Source organism: Schistocerca cancellata, chromosome 8 (genome assembly GCF_023864275.1).
Source record: "Schistocerca cancellata isolate TAMUIC-IGC-003103 chromosome 8, iqSchCanc2.1, whole genome shotgun sequence".
Taxonomy (NCBI): Eukaryota; Metazoa; Arthropoda; class Insecta; order Orthoptera; family Acrididae; genus Schistocerca; species Schistocerca cancellata.
Genome location: NC_064633.1, coordinates 103,715,101 through 103,729,742, shown reverse-complemented (window position 1 = coordinate 103,729,742; position 14,642 = coordinate 103,715,101). Strand labels below are relative to the sequence as shown.

At 39.6% G+C, this 14,642-nt stretch overlaps 1 protein-coding gene across 2 annotated transcripts in view; it reads right to left on the bottom strand.

Annotated features, from left to right (window-relative positions):
- The window catches only part of LOC126094854 (uncharacterized), a 472,827-nt gene that overhangs the window by 63,524 nt on the left and 394,661 nt on the right, over window positions 1-14,642 (bottom strand). The window lies entirely within an intron of this gene.

The following is a 14,642-nucleotide window of genomic DNA, read 5'->3' as shown; positions in this document are numbered from 1 at the left end:
GGAAACAACACACGTGACGTTCCAGAGATATCCGGTTACCTTCTTTGTTATCAGAAAATTTCAGTAGCCGAAATAGGAACACCTGTTTACAGCTGCTGCAACCACTAAGCTCGCATTTTATTGGCAAAAACTATACTTTAAAAGCATATGACACATAGAAGATCTTTTTTGCACGTTTAAAATGTTCATAAAAAAGCTATGTAAATGTCTGTGGTGAGACTTTTAAAACCAGGTTTAGTGTTTTCCTCAGTTCAATAGTACCCTCACGAAGTAATACCTTAATTAAAGTAGACCATAATCACCTCAGTCACTGGATGGTATACTTTTGTGAACAGGCCGCTAACATGCATATTGTGCTGTAAGACTTAATTGGATTTGTGTTCTAAAAACAGAATTTCTCTATGTCCCTGTTCTCACGATTCCAAAAGCTGGTGGAACAATATAAAAGAACTAAAGCAGTAGGATTATACGATGGCTCAAAGTACGACGCTATATAGCTTCAAAATATACAGGGTGCTACAAAAGGGTACGGCCAAACTTTCAGGAAAAATTCCTCACACACAAAGAAAGAAAATATGTTATGTGGACATGTGTCCAGAACCGCTTACTTTCCATGTTAGAGCTCATTTTATTACTTCTCTTCAAATCACATTAATCATGGAATGGAAACACACAACAACAGAACGTACCGGCGTGACTTCACTTTGTTACAGGAAATGTCCTCCGTTAGCGAGGATACATGCATCCACCCTCCGTCGCATGGAATCCCTGACGCGCTGATGCAGAATGCCCCCATAAATGAAAGTCAAGAGGGTTGTCAGGGAGCGTGGAGGCCATGGAATTGGTCCGCCTCTACCAATCCATCGGTCACCGGACCTCTTGTTGAGAAGCGTACGAACACTTCGACTGAAATGTGCAGGAGCTCCATCGTACATGAACCACATGTTGTGTCCTACATTTAAAGGCACATTGTCTAGCAGTACAGGTAGAGTATCACGTATGAAATCATGATAACGTGCTCCATTGAGCGTAGGTGGAAGAATATGTGGCCCAAGCAAGACATCACCAACAATGCCTGCCCAAAGGTTCACAGAAAAACTGTGTTGATGACGTGATTGCGCAATTGCGTGCGGATTCTCGTCAGCCCACACATGTTGATTGTGAAAATTTACAATTTGAACACGTTGGAATGAAGCCTGATCCGTAAAGAGAACATTTGCACTGAAATGAGGATTGACACATTGTTGGATGAACCATTCGCAGAAGTGTAACCGTGGAGGCCAATCAGCTGCTGATAGTGGCTGCACACGCTGTACATGGTACGGAAACAACTGGTTCTCCCGTAGCGCTCTCCATACAGTGACGTGGTCAACGTTACCTTGTACAGCAGCAACTTCTCTGACGCTGACATTAGGGTTATCGTCAACTGCACGAAGAATTGCCTCGTCCATTGCAGGTGTCATCGTCGTTCTAGGTCTTCCCCAGTCGCGAGTCATAGGCTGGGATATTCCGTGGTCTCTAAGACGCCGATCAATTGCTTCGAACGTCTTCCTGTCGGGGCACCTTCGTTCTGGAAATCTGTCTCGATACAAACGTACCGCGCCACGGCTATTGCCCGAGCTAGTCCATACATCAAATGGGCATCTGCCAACTCCGCATTTGTAAACATTGCACTGACTGCAAAACCACGTTCATGATGAACAATGTTGATACTACTTACTGATGTGCTTGATGCTAGTACTGTAGAGCAATGAGTCGCATGTCAACACAAGCACCGAAGTCAACATTACCTTCCTTCAATTGGTCCAACTGGCGGTGAATCGAGGAAGACCAGTACATACTGACGAAACTAAAAATAGCTCTAACATGGAAATTAAGCGTTTCCGGACACATGTCCACATAACATCTTTTATTTATTTGTGTGTGAGGAATGTTTCCTGAAAGTTTGGCCGTACCTTTTTGTAACACCCTGTATACTACTCCTTGAACCCTATTCTAATGAACTTTCAAGTGCAATGCAAGAATCCTATCATGGAGACAGACTTCTTGTTCTATAAGGAAGGGTAACTGCCGTTATTGTGTTACATTGCTAAGTATAAAATGAAAATACAAGTGACTAAATGACTACTGAAGAAAGATACATTGTGTCTGCCACAAATCAGGACACCTTCTATCTAGTTAGACAATGTTTAGAGCCATTACAGTTACGATTATGTGTCCTACATACAGAACTACCATATACTTCTTAAGCACTGTCTCGCTTGTTGGTTTTTCTGATAATGTTTCATTTACTTTTGCCACATTACTTTTATTAGACATTTGAATATATTACACAAAAAAATGGGACATAATTACAGACTACAACTCTAAAACTGCTGTTACTGTGAAGTGTCAATGACATTACTCCTCAGATTAACTTTTATTTCAGAAAAGATATCATCTTCTGCCTTTTTGGTATAGCAACATCGTCACTGGACCAATACTCTGTTAATACTTACATTTCTAATCAGGTAACTCGTATGTCAACTATACCGTTTTGCATACCAAATTTGTAAGTAGGGAAAACAATAAAGTCTACCAATATAAAAAGGAACGCCAGATATGTAATGAGATAGATGAATACCATGTTCAGCGTATCAGCTTATTCTCAGCACCGCACAATGCTGGCGTGCTTGAGAGTTTGTTAATAATGGACTAAAATACTAACTTTCTTTCACACTGCAGAAGGCAGAGTCTGTACCATTTGGTTTATTAGTGTTTGTTTATGTAACATGGTAGACAGTTATTTATTGGAATGTAGTTTTCTGTTAATGTCGTTACCTATTCAATGACTAATTGTAATGAAAGTGCAAATTTAGCACATATTTTTATACATTACAGATACTAGTATGTTTTTTGGAATGTAAATGTTATACTGATAAGCTACACGGAAATTAAGTATCATCTTGATTCAGCAGATAGACCCTCAGAGTGAGACAAATGTGAACTTGATGGGTCTTATAAGGGGCCCATATTTTTCAAGTAAATACTTTTTACGAGCCATAATATTTAAGCGAAATGCGACTGAAAGTAGCACAATATTTAGCCTACTAAGAAACGTGCTACTGGTCTAATAGTAATATTGCCAAGACCTGACGACATGAATGCTGCACTTGAGCTGCCTGCAGACAGACACAGTGTCTGAGCGCCTGCCTCAGGGAGCCACTAGCGACACCACAGCAGTTAGAGCCGTGCACAGCCTGCTCGCCTTTGCTGGTGTTTACCTTTGAGTGGCCGCCTCCTCACTTCAATTAGAGCCCAATTAAATCCGCTGTCGTCGTCGTCCTCGTCTGCTGTGCTGTGTGCTTTAAAACCATGAATTCTGTAACTTACTTTTTAACACAATTGTAGAAGCAAGTTAAACAACATAAAATAAAGCGGGGAAAGTAGACCAATATGAGTGCTCAATGTATGTCGCTACATATCATCAAGGTTGAAAGATATTCTAATAAGCTTTCAAGTACAATACAATTATTAGTATATTGTGGAGCTAGACTTCTTGTTGTATACGACAGAGGAAATGCATCAATTGTTTTCAATTTCTGAGTATCAAATACATGATTTGTGAAGAAATGTGCACCACTGGTAGCACAAATCAAGATACATACTATCCAGTTTGGAAACACCTAGACTCATTAGTGAATAGTTATGACTCTATTACCCTACATCTATAACCAAAGGTAAAGCCAGTATTTCATTTCCAGGGGGTTTCAATAAAGGGCATCATTATAAACTGGACTTGTAATAGAACCCCCTATTGCAATATATAGCGTGTGTAATTATATATAAAATCTATTTTGTTGTCGGTCATTCAATTAGTAAATTATATCATTTATCATCAAGCAGAAATCAGTCGATAAAATTCATTTGACGATGGTATCTCCATGGAGATGTGTTTCTGTACGGAGGTAATGTTGTTTACAGATGACTGTGACCATTTGTGTATACATGTCGACCGTCCACGTCTTTCCAGCATGAGGTCCAATTCCTAACAATAACAAGTTAGTGAGTGGAGTTAACAGCATACAGTAACAGCCACGAAGAGAGGAAAAGTACCTGGATAAGAATTTACGTTTTACTCAGTGCTGATAACAGACGCACGGTTTACACTTCGTAGGCAGGTCGATTGTTTGCTTTGGTTGAAATGAGGATATTAGTTAAATGCTTTATGTCTCGTCGACAGCTAAGGTTGCTGGACACGGAGTATTGATCCGATTATCATTTACTGGGATTGAAGGAAGCGGCGTGGCCACCTCAGGGTAGTATTCAAGTATTCGCGTACGGTGAGCTGGGAAGCCACTTACAACCTAAATCGGAATGGCGGAGATCAACTCGGGTATCCCGACTGCGAGTCTGGTGCATTATGCACTATGCCAGCCCGCTCAGTGCCATGGTGGAAACGGCAAACGAAAACAACAAGATTTCCTGAAAGTGCACAATAGGAGCGTCATGTTCAAACGTGGAACTCATTAATCTTAATGAAAAATGTATTAAATTTAGCAAATTAAAAAAAAAAGGTTGGTCACAGAGTTGACTATCTTCGGAAACTGCACGAAACTTAACGACTTTCCCCGACACTTAGGCCTACTGATTATGACTAAGCTTCTAGAAGTTTTCTTGGCAGTTTCTTCTCCTTTCCCTGATAGGTATTTGTCGCTAATGTCTAAAATCGCCTTGCCGTTTGTGTACTGTTTGAGGGTCCGGTCAAGCTTAGGAATCAATGATTATTTGTAAGTATTACATAACACAATTAATTTAATTTTATCCTCATTACTTCAAATAAGCACTACGTTGAGGATATGAGAGTATCTGTAGTAGACCTTCACCAACCCTAGCTACAATACATGTTTCAATTATCATCCATTTCATTACTGTAAGAAATGTAGTGTCTCAGATTTGGTTGATTTGACGGACACATTTCTGGAGGAAAGTTATAGACCCTAAAATGTGTCTCCAAAAATTTAAAGAAAGTTTCGAGGAAATTTGTTGGTTAATGTATATTGTTACGTACTAGTTTTATGGAAATTGTGTGTTTAATGACTACCGAGTTTTAACTTTCTACCCAGGTTTTACAATATTCAGCTGCGTAGTTTCACTAATTTATCAGTACAGGCATCTGTACTTCGTTGTTCCGCTGTCAGAAACATGCGCTTTCTGCTGGGTCTTTTGTTGAACCATGCTATGTTTGGCTATGGAGGAGGCATCAGTCGTAACAAACCATTGATTGGTTACGTTCTTAAATGAAAGTCAGCACAATATTCGAAAATTTTATTTGTGGTGAAAGTGTTTTGGGCGGGATAGAGCTAACAGAGTGAAGGAAAAAGAAATACAAATGTTCATTGAGGGAACATGTTATTCTGGAGACCTGCGCCAATGTTGTTCATGAAAAGTGAAGGAACTTTTTTTAGAAGGATCATTATGCTAGAACAAGTACAGAGTAAAAAGAGGACTACATTTTTCGATCGTCAGTTCAGACATTTTATCTTAAAAGAAACTGTTATTTCTGTGAGAAATCCGCATCCCATGTAAAATGAAATAAGAAAAACCAATTTTATGTTGGTCGTGACTTTAAGAAGATATTTTGAAAATATGTAATGGAAATAATGACACAAACAGAATAAGGACTGGGTTACTCAAGTACAATTTCGAGAAGGGCATATCGACGATCGTCTTGTTGTTGAAGGTGTATACTACGGTAACTCAACGAAAAGGATTTTCAAATTTGATGTTGTAATAATATTCACAGTAAGACTGAACGATCATATGGTGATGACGTATCTGTCTGGGTGAATTTCATTGGTTATCATTTGGAAGCAAATGAAGATTAATGACATTTCGCACTCTTAAGACATTCTGAAGAATTGGAGTGGATACATACCAAAAACCGGGACGAAACGAAAACGGCTGTTCTGAAAGTTCTATGAAGATTTATTATTCGTTTGAAAAATAAATCAGTATAAGAAAACCATGACAGCTTTCGAAATACAAGTTATCCCTTCTCTTATCTGACATGTGGTAATAGGTCAGGAGGAAAGGCCAAAAACAGGAACGTATCTACGTTGATGAAACTCTTCCTGTAATCCAGGAGGACAATACATCACAAGTTTGTGAAGTGGAGACGTGTCTAACTTCAGACATGTTCTTGGACAAAGCCACAAGAGACATCCAGAGTCAATGAAATGACTTCTTACAATTATCGTTTGTCCGAAAAGAAAGGATACCATTCATATCTAAAGCTTACAAATTCTGTTATTTCAGCTGCAAGACCAAAATCCATCGTTAGTTGTCTGCAAGGGTGCCTCGCCTCTGAAAGAGACAATGTTACACCTTGAATTTCATCAATTCAGTTTGTAAAAGAGAATACTCGTACACTCGTACAGAATATGGCCTGGAACAACACGTTAACATCAGTTACACTGATCGATGATCACTCGGAGGCGCATTAATACAACAGGTCCAATTCCACGTTAACTCACAACTCATAAGTACACAAAAAACGAAAAATACAACGCTTAACTCCACTCAGATGTGAAGTAGTCGTGACTTCCAGGATTCCAAGCTTGGGCGTTAATGCCTCTGATCCGTGTAGTTGGTCTTGGAGACTAGGTCGGGTACTTGCTGATCATTATTCTTCCCGCCAATTGACGCTAACAGTCTTTAAACGAGGCAGTAGGGCTTGCCTCCGACCTGTTGAACCACTCGCGGCTTCTCGATGTCCGTACCAGACATCAGGAGTCAACCAAAGGCAACCACTTGCGAGCCACGTGCCCTCCAGCTAGCTGTCAGTACCAGGGCCCGCCATACCAACAACACACTCCTCGACCAAAGCCTCTCTCCAAACGTATGATCAGATCACTATCGGGAACCTAAGTTATTGGTGGTGGCATATAACTTTTTTTTTAAATAGCAAAGAACTTTTCAATAGAAAGATCATGGTTTCTCTTTGTTTCAGTACCTTTTTAGGCTCACTGAGTATTGAATGCTTACTATCCATGTCTTATCTTAGCAAAGTCCACTGTGTCAGCACGAACAGAAACTGATGCACTGGAAATTTTGAAGATTCATGTCAAAAAGATTTTCATCCAAGCCACTTAATTTCCAAAAATAAATATCTCGTGCTCACTTATTTAATGACGTCGAGAGAGAGAAAGTTCGACGATAGTAATATTATCATGAAAGACACGGCACTCTTTTCTCTCTAGAGGGCGTTCTTATGCGATCTGAAATCACGATTCTGTTAAAATTGTCCTTCGTCGGACATTTGTTGAAGTTAAAATATTTTTCGTTATTCTGTCTTTGCTTACGTCGTATATAAACGACATTACACGTATCACTTTACACTTTTTGTAGACAACATTCGGAGAATTACAACCAATTTTGGAAGTCATTGCCATGAAGCTGCAGTTGCAGCGAAATATGAATATGACAAAATGTGATGGAATGTGGTGTTCGTAAAAGACTCCTTTGGTCGATCCCTCTCGTTCTGCCAAGATGCCTCTTAGTGACATTTACGTTATGGTTGCTGTTGCCAAAATGTTATTTTAATTTTTGTCATCAGCTGCTCTTTTTCTCTAGAAATTTTTTGTGATATTCGGAAAGACAAATCGCGACAGTTGGCACTATCTGGATACTCATCAGCATACAATAGTTTTGCGACATTCTCCATAAACGATATTCGTGTTTTCGACTCCGTATGCATTGTGAATGGCTTCATTTTTTCGACTATCATAAACATTGTAAGTGTGTAAATGGCTCTACAGGTATGTTATCTGATTGATACAACAGCAGAACACAGACTAATGGGCCTTAAGCGCATCGGTAAACACAACAATAATACCTGAGTTATGTGTTCACTTATATTTGATATAATGGGGCAGACGTGTGTGGAATCTCTCCTTTGTCGGCGGAACCATGGTAGACGGGTCTGTTATCTTGATACTATTGGATGACTAACCACATGTGGAATGTTGTAGAAGTTCTCTTAGAACCTTGTTGTAAATGGCACAGAAAATTGTGTATAGCTCTATTGCAAAACACTAATCCTGTATCATAAAACAGGGATTGTTTACGATAAACATTTGTTGCTAAGATCAGGAAAGTCGGCTTAATGTCAGCTATCATTTGACGAAAATCTCACCTTGACATTTTTTTTTTTTCATTTTGGGTCCATTTTGGGATACTCCTTAGCTGCTCACGCTGTACAGTTATAAAATCCGAGTGATTTGGGGCAGAGGTTAACACAGGGGGGACGCATTAAGGAGGACAACAGGTCCAATTTTCGTCCCACCATCATGTAAAGTTTCCATGATTTCCTCAAGGGAAGTACCGGCATGGTGCTCTGAAAAGAGCGCTGCTAATTTATTTTCCCATCGTTACCTAATGTAAGCTCGTGCCACGTCTCTAATGACTCACTGTCAATGGGACGTTGAACGCTGGTCTTAATGTCTTTCTTTTCTTATGGCCATTGAGAGCGACTTCGTGAGTGACAATATTTGGTGTGTAGAAGCGTGTGGATTTCACTATCGTCGGGAACCAGCGAACTCAGATCTGATTTATACTGTAGAAACTTAAAAACACCTGTACCTGTCTCTACCTTGACATCCATGTCCAATTTAACAACAGATGCATCCATAAAACCGCGTGTATTATGTAACAACAACACATCGTGGGTAAGCTGGCTTTAGTGAGAACGTGAAATTAGAGGTGGAGCTCCCATTTCTCGGTTTGTCGTGGAACAGTTACCTAGTATGTATAAAGCACTCACTTACAGTGGTTCTCATTGAGTGTCACTAACTGTTTTACACAGGCGAGACCATTGATTGAGTGGCGACTGGTTTTCGCAGCGCACTAGTGGATACTTGGCATCTGATGCTTTTCAACATTAAACTCTGAGAGACAAGTGAGACTCTACACTATGTACCGTCATTTCGAGGTTCGTTAGGTCCAAATTGTCTGTTGTGAGTTGAGTATAGTGTCTCGGTGTAGTTTATTACCCAGTGCCACAAAAACAACATTTGGACTCTGAGTCAAGATTATTACGCTGAGACAGTTAAAAGAGATTACACATAAGTCAGACGCAGCTTAGGACGTATTGAGTCTGCAGCAGAGCTTCATATCGAAACTTTGGGAACCGCTGCGGAACCAGGAGATTTACATCGCAGTCCAGTGAGAGGATTGGATAACAGCAGTACTCCGCAATATTGTCGACATCCGATCCTCACTGCACTCAAAATGCGACAATCCCCGCGAGGGAACACATTTCTGAGGTTTCAGATGGTGCCCCGGTGCTAAAGGAATGATACAGAGTTTTCTGTGTTCTCTATTATAGGGGGTCTATACAGGGGCGAAGTTCTTGAGGACAATATTATGGAAATGGAAGAGGAGATGAAGATGAAATGGGAGATATGATACTTTGTGAAGAGTCTGACAGAGCACTGAAAGACCTAAGTCGAAACAAGGTCCCGGGAATAGAGAACATTCCATTGGAACTACTGACAGCCTTGGGAGAGCCAGTCCTAACAAAACTCTACCATCTGGTGAGCAAGATGTATGAGACAGTGCTACATTCCCTCAGACTTCAAGAAGAATATAATAATTCCAATCCCAAAGAAAGCAGGTGTTGACAGATGTGAAAATTACCGAACTATCAGTTTAATAAGCCACAGCTGCAAAATACTAACGCGAATTCTGTACACACGAATGGAAAAATTGGTAGAAGCCGACCTCGGGGAAGATCAGTTTGAATTCCGTAGAAATGTTGGAACACGTGAGGCAATACTGACCCTACGACTTATCTTAGAAGAAAGATTAAGGAAAGGCAAACCTACGTTTCTAGCATTTGTAGACTTAGAGAAAGCCTTTGACAATGTTGACTGGAATACGCTCTTTCAAATTCTGAAGGTGGCAGGGGTAAAATACAGGGAGCGAAAGGCTATTTGCAATTTGTACAGAAAGTAGATGGCAGTTATAAGAGTCGAGGCACATGAAAGGGAAGCAGTGGTTGGGAAGGGAGTGAGACAGGGTTGTAGCCTCTCCCCGATGTTATTCAATCTGTATATTGAGCAAGCAGTAAAGGAAACAAAAGAACAGTCGGAGTAGGTATTAAAATCCATGGAGAAGGAATAAAAACTTTGAGTTTCGCCGATGACATAGTAATTCTGTCAGAGACAGCAAAGGACTTGGAAGAGCAATTGAACGGAATGGACAGTGTCATGAAAGGAGGGTATAAGATGAACGTCAACAAAAGCAAAACAAGGATAATGGAATATGGTCAAATTAAGTCGGTTGATGCTGAGGGAATTAGATTAGGAAATGAGACACTTAAAGAAGTAAAGCAGTTTTGATATTTGGGGAGCAAAAGAACTGATGATGGTCGAAGTAGAGAGGATATAAAATGTAGGCTGGCAATGGCAAGGAAACCGTTTCTGAAGAAGATAAATTTGTTATCATCGAGTATAGATTTAAGTGTCAGGAAGTTGTTTCTATAAGTATTTGTGTGGAGTGTAGCCATGTATGAAAGAGAAACATGGACGATAAATAGTTTGGACAAGAAGAGAATAGAAGCTTTCGAAATGTGGTGCTACAGAAGAATGCTGAATATTAGATGGATAGATCACATAACTAATTAGGAGGTATTGAATAGAGTTGGGGAGGAGTTTGTGGCACAACTTGACCAGAAGAAGGGATCGGTTGTTAGGACATGTTCTGAGACATCAAGGGATCACCAATTTAGTACTGGAGAGCAGCTTGGAGGGTAAAAATCGTAGAGGGAGACCAAGAGATGAATACACTAAGCAGATTCAGAAGGATGTAGGCTGCAGTAGGTACTGGGAGATGAAGAAGCTTGCACAGGATAGAGTAGCATGGAGAGCTGCATCAAACCAGTCTCAGGACTGAAGACCACAACAACAACATTTGACCCGACCAAAGCAGAGGTTATTTCTAAGACGGGAGATAAGTAGGTATGTGTAACGGGTGTGTGGAACTTGACCAAATGAAAGGGCATACGTGCAGAAGAATGGGATTAGATGAGAGCCAGCCTAGGTCGTGGAGATTTTATGTCTCCTGGTACAAGTCAGAGATTACTCCCTTTAAAGTTGAGCATCACACTTTACGATGCACGAGAAAGTCACAATGTCACGTTCCGCTCTTCCCGCTTGAATCTCATCTTCAGATACGCAACACTTGTTCGCAGAGATGATCGAAAACATGTTTTGTTCCAAGTAAGAATGTTAGAAATACAGCCAGAGTGACAAGTTCACAACAGTTTTTACTTTTCTTCGTAGCATGAGAAACTGTTTGCATCCCATCATTTACCTTTCCGCAAAATATCGATAAAGTACGAGATTATCTGTCTCCAAGGCGTCCTGAAAGATCCGTAAATTGTTGGCTGCCATAGGTCTCAACCTGTAAGTATTTTACAATGAGCTCTAACTTTTTTTCATAGCTTTTGGAGCAGCTAGAATCATTTCTAAACATGGAATTAATTGTATTACTATTTTGACTGATGGCGGCAGAAATTAGAAACCACTTGATGATAACATTTCCGTGCTAAAAAGTTTCTGCTCTTTATTCAATAATTACCTTAAAATTTCGGAGCCACGAAAATGGAAGTGAAATTGTGAACAAGAGATTGCTTCCTCGATAGACTGAATTACTATTTGTAACCAGTTGTCCTTCAGCCATTGAACAACGATTCATATGGCTGTCTGAAGTGAAAATTATGTATTAATTCCGTGCATTTGGAAATATTCTTCGACAATAAGTAGGTCCATCAAGGCGCTCGATTCATTAATATTTGTACTTTGTTTTTGTTGAGTTTCACAGGATTACTCATTATTACTAGAATATTCTCCTACTTAAACTTCGGCTATCAGCACTTCCCAAGTCTTTCCTCCTTTAAATCGCTCAGAATTTAGAAATAAAATGAAGTTCACGTGAATTACTACATGAATTCTACATATATATTTATTTAGAGAAGAGTGTCATTACTGTTGATATACTTTGACAATGGATCACCTGAAGTCTTGATATTTTCCAATGTTTAGTGTCTTTAAATGATTGTAACACCATATCCCTTCCAAGTAGGAACGTTGTGACTTGAAATTTAAATTTTCCTTTCATCTCTTAACAGAATGAACAGAGCTCTTCTGCAACACCATCTGCTGCTTTGAAAAATATTACTAATTGACATTTAGATCTGAATGGGAAACACTGAGTCCATAAAGATATGGGGAAGTTTTCTCCCTGCACAGTACAAAATGGTTCAAATGGCTCTGAGCACTATGGGACTTCACATCTGTGGTTATCAGTCCCCTAGAATTTAGAACTACTTAAACCTAACTAACCTAAGGTCACCACACACATCCATGCCCGAGGCAGGATTCGAACCTGCGACCGTAGAGGTCACGTGGTTCCAGACTGAAGCGTCTAGAATAACACAGCCACACCGGCCGGCTAGCACAGTACACATTTACAGTTAAGTACATAATTCTATTAAAAATTTCACAATTTTGGTAATATGGTTTCTCATAGTCCTCTGCTTACACATGTAAGACACTGGGTAAAAAAGCCATTTTTGTTAAGTGTATCGGTGCTTTATTTCTCCTATGTGAGTACAGGATACAGGACAGCATGAGCGACTCCAGATGGCATCTCCATGGTGTGGGCTCCCTCCGGAGCGGCGACTACGCTCTGTGGGCGGCGCCTGACCTGGCGTGGGGTCTGTTTGCAGCTCTGCTCGCAGCGTGTCGGCTGCCTGCCCGCGAATGTTTGGCGCGGCCAGCCCGGGCGTGAGGCACCTGCTCAACAGGAAACAACACACGCGATATTCCAGTGACATCTGGTTACCGTCTTTCCGACCAGAAAATTTCAGTATCCGCAATAGGAACACCTGTTTACAGCTGCTGCAACCACTAAGGTCGCATTTTATAAGCAAAAAATATACTTCAGAAGGATATTGTTAGTTTTCTCTGGAATAACTGTTACCTTACACCACAGGAACGCTGATCTAACCTACAACTTCTTGTCTTGGTATTATAGTGTTTCTGGTTCCAAATAAAGTATTTTATTGCGAAATGGAAAATTGCTCTATGGTGCTCCGATACATATATTTACAAAGTTGTGGACACTGAAATAGGTTGTAAAATAGGCATCTATAGTAATAATCAAAATATGATTGATCTTTTGCACATTTAAAATGCTCATTAAAGTGTTATGTAAATGTCCATTGTGAGACTTTTAAAACCAGTTATAGTGTTTTTCTCTGTTGAGTACAGCGCCCCTATAGTACTACCTACATTAACAGTAGACCATAATCACCTCAGTCACTGAATGATTTACTTTTCTGAACAGGCCTCTAACATGCAGACATATTGTGCTGTAAGACTTAACTGGATTTGTGTTCTAAAAACAGAATTTCTGTATCGTCCCTGTTATCACGATTCCAAAAGCATGTGAAACAATATAAAAGAACTCAAGCAGTAGGATTATATGAAGGCTCAATGTACGACGCTACATAGCTTCAAAATATATACTATTCCTTGAACCCTAATCTAATAAACTTTCAAGTGCATTGGAAGAATTCTAAGGTGGACACAGACTCCTGGTTCTACATGAAAGAGTAACTGCCGTTATTATGTTGTATGGCTGAGTAGAAAATGAAAATACAAGGGAATAAATGATTACTGAAGAAAGATTCACCGCGTGTGGTACAAATCAGGACAGCTTCTACCTAGTTAGACAATGTTTAGAGCTATTACAGTTACGATTTTATGTCCTACTTACAGAACCAGTATATACTTCGTAAGCATTCTCTTGCTTGTACGTTCTTTATGATAATATTTCTTTTACTTTTGTCGCATTTCTTTTATTAGACATTTGAGTATGTCACCCTAAAGAAATGGGACATAATTACAAATTACTAGTCAAGAACTGCTGTTACTGTGTGGTGTCAATGACATTATCCCTCAGACTAAAGTCTGTGACAGAAAAACTGTCATCTTATGTCTTTTTGGTATAGCCGACACTCTACCGAAACTGCGTTAATTATTATATTTCTAATCAAGTGACTCATATGGTAACAAAATTATAAAAATGGAACACAATACATTCTACCAATGCAAAAAAAAACATCAGATACATAATGAGATACAAGAGTACAATCTTCAATATATATCTCAGCACCATACAATGCTTGCATGCTTGATAGTTTGTTAATAATAGGTTACAATACTACTAGTGGTTTACACTGCAGAAGGAAGTCTCTGGCACTTTTCGATTATTAATATTTGTTTATGGTGGGTGGAAAAGAGTTTGTAGCGCAAATTTAGTACCAATTTTTATAGATGACTGATACTAATATGTTTTGGGACTATAAATGTTATACTGATATGCTAAACGTAATTCAATATAATTGATGATTCAGCAGATTGACCCTCACAGTGAGCGAAATCTGAACCTGATAGGTCTTATATTGTGTCCATATTTGGCAAGTAAAACAATCTTTACGAGCCATAATTTTGAAGGGGATTCTGTGTGAATGTAGCACCATATTTGGCCTAATGAGAAAAGTGCTAGTGGTCTAATAGTAATATCACCAGACC